This window comes from Carassius carassius, chromosome 17 (assembly GCF_963082965.1).
Source record: "Carassius carassius chromosome 17, fCarCar2.1, whole genome shotgun sequence".
In the NCBI taxonomy this organism is placed as follows: Eukaryota; Metazoa; Chordata; class Actinopteri; order Cypriniformes; family Cyprinidae; genus Carassius; species Carassius carassius.
Window position 1 is genome coordinate 34019999 of NC_081771.1, and position 8743 is coordinate 34028741.

Consider the following 8743-nt stretch of genomic DNA (forward strand, 5'->3'; position numbering starts at 1 on the left):
AATGATGTAGCAAGTACATCGGGTGTTATGGGAAGTGTTTCCGGTTCCGGTTTACCTAATTAATGCAGCCTAAAAATCCTTTAACGGATTTGGATAATAAAAGCATATTAGTATGTTATGTGTATGCCAGGTTAAAGAGATGGGTCTTTAATCTAGATTTAAACTGCTGTGTTAAAGTGTGTGTGTGTCTGTGTGTGTGTGTGTGTGTGTGTGTGTGTGTGTGTGTGTGTGTGTGTGTGGTGTGTGTGTGTGTGTGTGTGTCAGAGAGAGAGTGTGTGTGTGTGTGTGTGTGGTGTGTGAGAGAGAGAGTGTGTGTGTGTGAGATTGAGTGTGTGTGTGTGTGTGTGTTTGTGTGTCAGAGAGAGTGTGTGTGTGTGTGTGTGTGTGTGTGTGTGTGTGTGTGTGTGTGTGTGTGTGTGTGTGTGTGGTGTGTGTGTGTGTGTGTGTCAGAGAGAGAGAGAGTGTGTGTGTGTGTGTGTGTGTGTGTGTGTGTGTGTGTGGTGTGTGTGTGTGTGTGTGTGTGTGTGTGTGTGGTGTGTGTGTGTGTGTGTGTGTGTGTGTCAGAGAGAGTGTGTGTGTGTGTGTGTGGTGTGTGTGTGTGTGTGTGTGTGTGTGAGAGAGTGTGTGTGTGTGTGTGTGTGTGTGTGTGTGTGTGTGTGTGTGTGTGTGTGTGTGTGTGTGTGTGTGTGTGTGTGTGTGTGTGTGTGTGTGTCCGTGCATCTGTGTGTGTGTGTGTGTGTGTGTGTGTGTGTCCGTGCATCTGTGTGTGTGTGTGTGTGTGTGTGTGTGTGTGTGTGTCAGAGAGAAGTGTCTGAACACACAGAGAAACCAGCATCTAATTATTTTAATGTACCGCTTATATAAACTCAGAAAGTCTTGCAGCTTAAAATCAAGGTGTCATGCAGCATTTGAGCTCTAGATTTATAAAAAGCATTTCAGTTTTAAGAAATATTGTATTACAGTTTTTCTCGATTGCTAAAACACTATAACCAGGCTTTTGAACTAAAATTTTAAAACCATAATGCAATTTTTGAAAAAAACACACCCATTTTGCTGAATATATAAACACTAACCCCTGCTTTAACACATGAGTCAGATTTGGTGAACTGTTATTGCAAAACTCTACACAAATCTCTACATTTCTCAGTGCTTACACCGTGTGTTCATTTAGAAAGCTCTAGCATTCAGTATTGTTCACTCAATCAGCACACAATTACCCGAGTGAAACACTAGGAGTCCAAATTGATCACACACCAATCAGAACCTGCGATGGATAAAGGGCCAAAGTCAGCTAACAGCGGCTCTCAGTGGCTTTGGTGCATTTCTCGAATCAGAAATTAAATTCTCAAAACTACTTTTTCAACCTCCACATGATCTAGTCACTTGTGCTTGGGTACATTCATGCAACTGATTATCGTATGTGCAGTCATCTGTGGTTTCCTACAGTATCAGCTGCTATTGTCATGTAGCTCAACATGCATCATATAGTGCTCTGAAATAGCTCAAAAGTACATCTCACCAACCTCCAATGGGAAAGAAAGCATATGTTGGGGGGGGGGGGGCAACCACTAGTAAAAGTGTAACTGTGAATCATATCCAGTCTTTTTCAATCAATATCCCACATACAGTAATGTGTACATTAGTGCTTCTGAAACACAATAAACGCACAGATTCTTCATATATGAATAATGCAGAGACTCCTAAACTCTTTTTGAATATATTTACTTGAAGTCTCCTGATGATAAACACATTTGCTTTCTGGTTCTCATGCAAACAAATCAAATATTTAATCTTTTTAGTAAGATGTTTGTTCTGATTAGTCTGTTGTTATTTTACAATGATTTATTTAAATATTATATTTTTATGATTTAATGCATTATTAGCTTTTCTTTAAACTCATGAATCCCTGCAGTTCTTTCACAAACCCGTTTGTTAAATGCATTCATGTTGTTGATAACAATGAATGTGATATATATGTTCTTACTCCTCGTATTTTGATATCGATCTGTGTGTGGCTCTTACAGTGAGAGTGTGAAATGGCATCAGATCATGACCTCAATAAACCTGACACACTTCTGTAACTTCCTGGAACAAAATCAAACAGAGCGAGTGATTTTCCTCCCATAATGCAGCGTTATTGTGGTGTGTGTGAGTTTGTGGTTCAGCATCAGTCCGTGTAGCTGAAGACAGTCTATTATTGTCTCATCTGATGGCATCAAGCAATGTTGCCCTGCAAGCATTCAAGCAGCGTGTGGCTGATATGACACGCGCACACACACACACACACACACACACACTCACATATGTTTTTTTGTGACTATATCTTGCATAGTTTTCTATGGGGTTAATTATATGTTCTATGTCTTTATACAAACGCTCACAAGAACCTGCACTATATTTAATCAGAGACATGATTTGGCTGATTTATTAGATCTGGCTCACTAATGTTCAACCGCCTTTATTATATTAGTGATGTGCTGTTTGCTCTGAATAGACCAGTGATCCTCAAATCTGACTCGCGAGATCCACTTCCTTCAGAGTTTAGCTCCAACCCTAATCAAACACACCTGTGATCTTCTAACATCCTGAAGACATTGATTAGTAAACTCAGGTGTGTTTGATTAAGGTTAGAGCTAAACTAGATTTGACTCTACAGACCATAAATGTGAGAATAATAATCATTTGTTCCAATTAATGCTAATTCTGTTACTTTAACCGTTTACAGATTTTCTTGATCGCTTAAACACATTTCTTGAAATTGCGGCTCCTTTTCTCTAAACTCTAAACACAAATCCATAACTTCTCACCCAGTTCCCCATACTTCTTATTCTCAGGTCAAGTTGAAGCTGTCCACTCAAAACTATTCAATCTTGCTGAAATAAACACACTTTGCCCTCAGAGACACACACACTACAACACAGTCGTACACACTAATGAGATCAGTTCAGAACACTGTTGCCGAAACCTTCTTTTGGCAATCAGGCATCATTTTACATCTCCGCGTCTCTTTGTCTTCTTCTTCTTCTTCTTTGAAGTTTAACGGCGGCTTGCATTCAAGAGCGTTGCATGACCATCATCTCCTGGATTATTCTCCTGCAATGTGATTCCAGTTTATTTCCTACAGCTTGTTTTCCTCGATCATAATTTCCTCATCAAACCCGTTCTTATTAAGAAATTACAAATATTTTCCTGTTTGCCTAATCACTCCACTTTGCAGTATATCTTTAATACCTGTCCCTGCCAACCATCTCTTCTTAATTCTTAAATCATATTTCTCCTCTACTCTTCATAACTTCTGCAACTTAAAAGTACATGTTCAATAGTTTCTAATATCTGACAATACTCACAGAAACCAGTAGGATGCTTCCCTATAATGATTAATGTACTTTTCCCTTCAGATTTTTCACATCTTTATATTCACTTCAATATTCTCTTTTTTAATTGCTTGTTTAGCTAATTTATCCACTCTCTCATTGCCATAAATCCCTATATGAGCTGGGGTCTAGATCAGTCGAATGTCATTACATTTTTCCTTTACTTTTGTATATATTGTCAATATTGCATATTCAGATCATTCGTGTTCATTTGCTTTCCTCACCTCCATGATGAACTATAAAAATGGCTGATCCAGTCCTTCCTGTTTCAGGATCTTTCGACCCATCTGTATACATTTGAATATAGTCTCTGTAATTATGATCCACATATCTGTAGTATTCAGCTACAAGATCTATACTATTATTTACTGTCTTGATTTGATGTAATTTAAAGTCAACTTCCATGGTTTCAATCTTCCGTAGTGGAAAGTCAGGCCATACAATAGTTGAGCAGAACTCTTTTCCGCTTGCTCCCAAATCTCTAGCTGCCTCATCTCCTGTCCATCCAAAACTAAACTTTGGCGCCCTTTCCTTTTCCAGCTATCTTGCTGTACTCTCTTAGTAGGATGTCCATCTCTATGTCCCTTTAGATTAATCCAACAATCTACCAGCAATAGTTTCGAAGGTCCAGTGGCATTTCTCCGCTTCCACTTGTAGTGCACATACTGCTGATCTTTTTACTGATCCTAAGAATAACCTTAATGCTTTAGCCTGTATTATATCAAGTCTCACAAGTCCTGATCTGGCTGCTGATCCTTATACCTCACTCTCATAATCTATTCTTGACCTTATTAAACTTACATATATATATTTCAGAGATTGATAATCCGCTCCCCATTCTAACCCTGATAAACATCTGATTATATTTATTACTTTTTTACACTTATCCTCCAAATTCCGTATATGTTCTACCCATGTTAACCTTGAATCAAAATGCACTCCTAGAAAGCAAAATTTATGAACTCTCTCCAAATTACTTCTGTATAGTTTTAAATTAAAACCTTCATTGATTTTCGTCCTTGTAAAAAACATTACTTTAGTTTTTTCAACAGAAAATTTAAAACCCCATTTATTCCCCACTTCTCAACCTGCTGAATAACATCTTGCAGTTTCTTATCTCTATGTTCTACATTTCTTCTTCTTTTCCATATTACACCATCATCTGCAAATAACGATCTTTCCGTGTTGGAACATTTACATATATGTCATTTATCATTACTGAGAATAATGTGGGACTTACGACACTCACCTGAGGCAATCATTCTCATCTACATGCTTGATCGACAAATCTGTTCCTATTTTAACCTGAATTGTTCTACCTTTCAAGAAATCCTTAACCCAATTTAAAATTCTTCCTGTAATTCCCATTATATGCAATTTAATCATCAATCCCTCTCCTCAAAGCATATCATAGGCTTTTTCAACATCACAAAACACTGCTACTACGTCTCTTTATTTATTTGAGCTCTTCTTATTTCATCTTCCAAACAACATTACATCCATAGTACCCCTTCCTCTCTTAAATCCACTTTAGCATTCACTCACCATACAGTTCCTTGTTTTTCTACAATATACATTAATCTCCCATTTACCATTCTTTCCATAAGTTTACAGATATGAGAAGTCAGGGCAATGGGTCTATAATTCATTGGCTTACTACAAACCCGATTCCAAAAAAGTTGGGACTGTCCAAATTGTGAATAAAAACAGAATGCAATGATGTGGAAGCTTCAAATTTCAATATTTTATTCAGAATACAACACAGACGACAAATCAAATGTTTAAACTGAGAAAATGTATCACTTTAAGGGAAAAATAAGTTGATTTTAAATTTCATGGCATCAACACATCTCAATAAAGTTGGGACAAGGCCATGTTTAGCACTGTGTGGCATCCCCTCTTCTTTTTATATCAGTCTGCAAACGTCTGGGGACTGAGGAGACAAGCTGCTCAAGTTTAGGAATAGGAATGCTGTCCCATTCTTGTCTAATACAGGCTTCTAGCTGCTCAACTGTCTTAGGTCTTCTTTGTCACATCTTCCTCTTTATGATGCTCCAAATGTTTTCTATGGGTGAAAGATCTGGACTGCAGGCTGGTCATTTCAGTACCCGGATCCTTCTTATACACAGCCATGATGTTGTAACTGATGCAGTATGTGGTCTGGCATTGTCATGTTGGAAAATGTCTTCCCTGAAAGAGACGACTTCTGGATGGGAGCATATGTTGTTCTAGAACTTGGATATACCTTTCAGCATTGATGATGCCTTTTCAGATGTGTAAGCTGCCCTTGCCACATGCGCTCATGCAACCCCATACCATCAGAGATGCAGCGTCTGAACTGAGTGCTGATAAATACTTGGGTTGTCCTTGTCCTCTTTAGTCCGGATGACATGACATCCCAGTTCTCCTAAAAGAACTTCAAATTTTGATTCGTCTGACCACAGAACAGTTTTCCACTTCGCCACAGTCCATTTTAAATGAGCCTCAGCTCAGAGAAAACGCCTGCGCTTCTGGATCATGTTTAGATATGGCTTATTTTTTGACCTATGGAGTTTTATCTGGCAACGGCGAATGGCACGGTGGATTGTGTTCACCGACAGTGTTTTCTGGAAGTATTCCTGAGTCCATGTTGTGATTTCCATTACAGTATCATTCCTGTATGTGATGCAGTGCTGTCTAAGAGCCGAAGATCACGGGCATCCAGTATGGTTTTCAGGCCTTGACCCTTACACACAGAGATTGTTCCAGATTCTCTGAATCTTTGGATGATATTATGCACTGTAGATGATGATAACTTCAAACTCTTTGCAGTTTTTTTTCTGAGAAACTCCTTTCTGATATTGCTCCACTATTTTTCGCTGCAGCATTGGGGGAATTGGTGATCCTCTGCCCATCTTGACTTCTGAGAGACACTGCCACTCTCAGAGACTCTTTTTATACCCAATCATGTTCCCAATTGACCTAATAAGTTGCAAATTGGTCCTCCAGCTGTTCCTTATATGTACATTTAACTTTTCCGGTCTCTTATTTCTACCTGTCCCAGCTTTTTGGAATGTGTAGCTCTCATGAAATCCAAAAGGAGCCAATATTTGGCGTGACATTTCAACATGTCTTTCTTTCAACATTTGATATGTTATCTATATTCTATTGTGAATCAAATATAAGTTTATGACACACTTCTTCCATTCCTTTTTTACTCACAATTTGTACAGTGTCCCAACTTTTTTGGAATCGGGTTTGTAGAATCTTTCCCTGGTTTTCTTATTGGAACAATAACTACTTCCTTCCAGCTCTTTGGCCCTCTTCCTTCTTCCCACACTTTATTGTATAGCATCAGTAACTTATTATTCCCCTCTTCACTTAACTGCTTCAACATGCTATAACATAATTCATCTTTTCCTGGTGCAGTCTTGCCAGTTTTTGACAATGCTCTATTTAATTCTCCCATATTAAATGGATCGTTTTGTTCACCTTCATCATTTCCCATCACCCTCAGTGCCTAGTTTCCTCTCTGCCTCTCCTCCCTTCTACAGATAAACTATTTGAACTGTGCACATTAACAAATGTATTTACCAACATTTCAGCCTTTTCCTTATTTGTTACTCCAATCTCTCCTCTCCTCATCCATCTTTTTAATCCTTGTCCACACTTCTTATCTGAGTTGTGTTCCCAATTGAGCTGCAGTTATTCCTCCAATACATTCGTATTGCTTGTCTTACTGTTTTCCTTACTATTGTTTGTGCATACTTATATTGAATTATATGCATGAATTTTTTTTTTTTTCATCACTTTAAATGCTTTATTACGGCTTCTGACTGCTTTTTTTACATTCATCATCCCACCATGGCACTTCTTTTCTCTTTATATTACCTTGACTTTTTGGAATAGACTCTAATACTGCTGTTATTATACCCTGTCTTACTTTATTTTCCAGAATTTCTATATCACACTTATACTCAATCTCATTCAGATAATTGTCACTTTCCCTCTGGAATTTTCCCCAATCAGCCATCTCAAATACCCATTTTCCCCCTCTTCCTTCATTAATTTCAGATACATTTATGTTGATTTTACACAATACTGGATAGTGATCACTTCCTATCATTCCTTCATTAAACACACCACAACTACATATTGCTGCATATTGGACACCAGTGTAAGATCAAGTGCAGACTCCCTTCCAGTACTAACCTATATCCTTGTTTTACTTACCTTATTTAAACTTATATATTATAATAATTACAATTATTAAAAGGTTTTTCTCCTCTAATAGCTCTTCTATCACTTGCCCATTAATATCCACTCCCCACAGTGTATTGTGTGCATTGAAGTCCCCACACCCTAAAATATTACTGCTTTCTTGTCCCTCTATTTCCTCAAGCTGATTTAATTGCAGTCTTCTACATGGATTATAATAATTTATGATTACACATTTCTTCCCCATACCCCACTGCTACATGTTCATGTTCACTCCCTAACACACCTATAAGTGGAATTTCCTGTTTCACAAATCTGACACAGCCACCATTTACACCATTTAACACTATTTCTTCTCCTCCTCCCTCTGTTCCTTCTGCTCTTGTTGGACTTCTCTTGTCCCCCTATTCATGTTCCCTCTTCTGACTCTCCTTTTCTCTTTCAGATTTTTTAACAGCCTCAGAATAAGAAATGTTTTCCTTCATTTAAACTTCTTTTTTCATCACTTCACTCCCCCAAAATGCGACACTGTGATTCCTTCCACAACTGCAACACTTTGGCCTCAGTTCTTCCCCACACTTCCCCTAATGATGATCCCCACTGCACCTGTCACACCTTCGTTTCCTTCGCACACCTCAGCCACACGTCCAAATGCCTGGCATTTATAGCATCTCATTTGCTTAGGAATATATTATCTTATGTTATATCTAATGAATCCATAATATACCTCTTTTGGCACATCCTTTGACAGATTCTGTTTCAATTTTGTCAATTCCCCTTGTCATTCTTATGCCATTTTTACCTGAGCTGTTTCGTACCCTCATGTTCTGCATTAGTTCTTTCATATTTACAGTAAGAGGATGACCGTATACCACTCTCTAACTGCCATCTGTTCTTCTCTCTCACTCTTATTACTTTGCCAACTTTCATTTTTCCAATGCAGTTCATCTTCTTTGCCTTTTCCATCTGCCCCTCATTTTTACATCCTATAAGTAGATTTCCATCCATCAATATTCTTGCACATTTCACTTCTCCTACTTGTCCTCTTATTATTTTGGTTAATTTAGGAAGATCCATTCTCTTAAATGCCCCTTCTCCTTCATCACTTCAGATGAAAGCATCTGCTAAATGAGTAAATGTGAAAGCTGTGAGTGTTTTTAGCTGAACTCCAG

The 8743-nt window shown here is 38.1% G+C and overlaps 1 long non-coding RNA gene across 1 annotated transcript in view; it reads left to right on the forward strand.

The window, feature by feature from the left end:
* The first annotated feature begins 292 nt into the window (after positions 1-292).
* LOC132160659 (uncharacterized) overlaps positions 293-8743 on the forward strand; it is a 224600-nt gene continuing 216149 nt past the window's right edge. Inside the window, exon 1 of the long non-coding RNA XR_009438063.1 lies at positions 293-352. This is a non-coding gene — a long non-coding RNA (uncharacterized LOC132160659). The remainder of the gene's footprint in view (positions 353-8743) is intronic.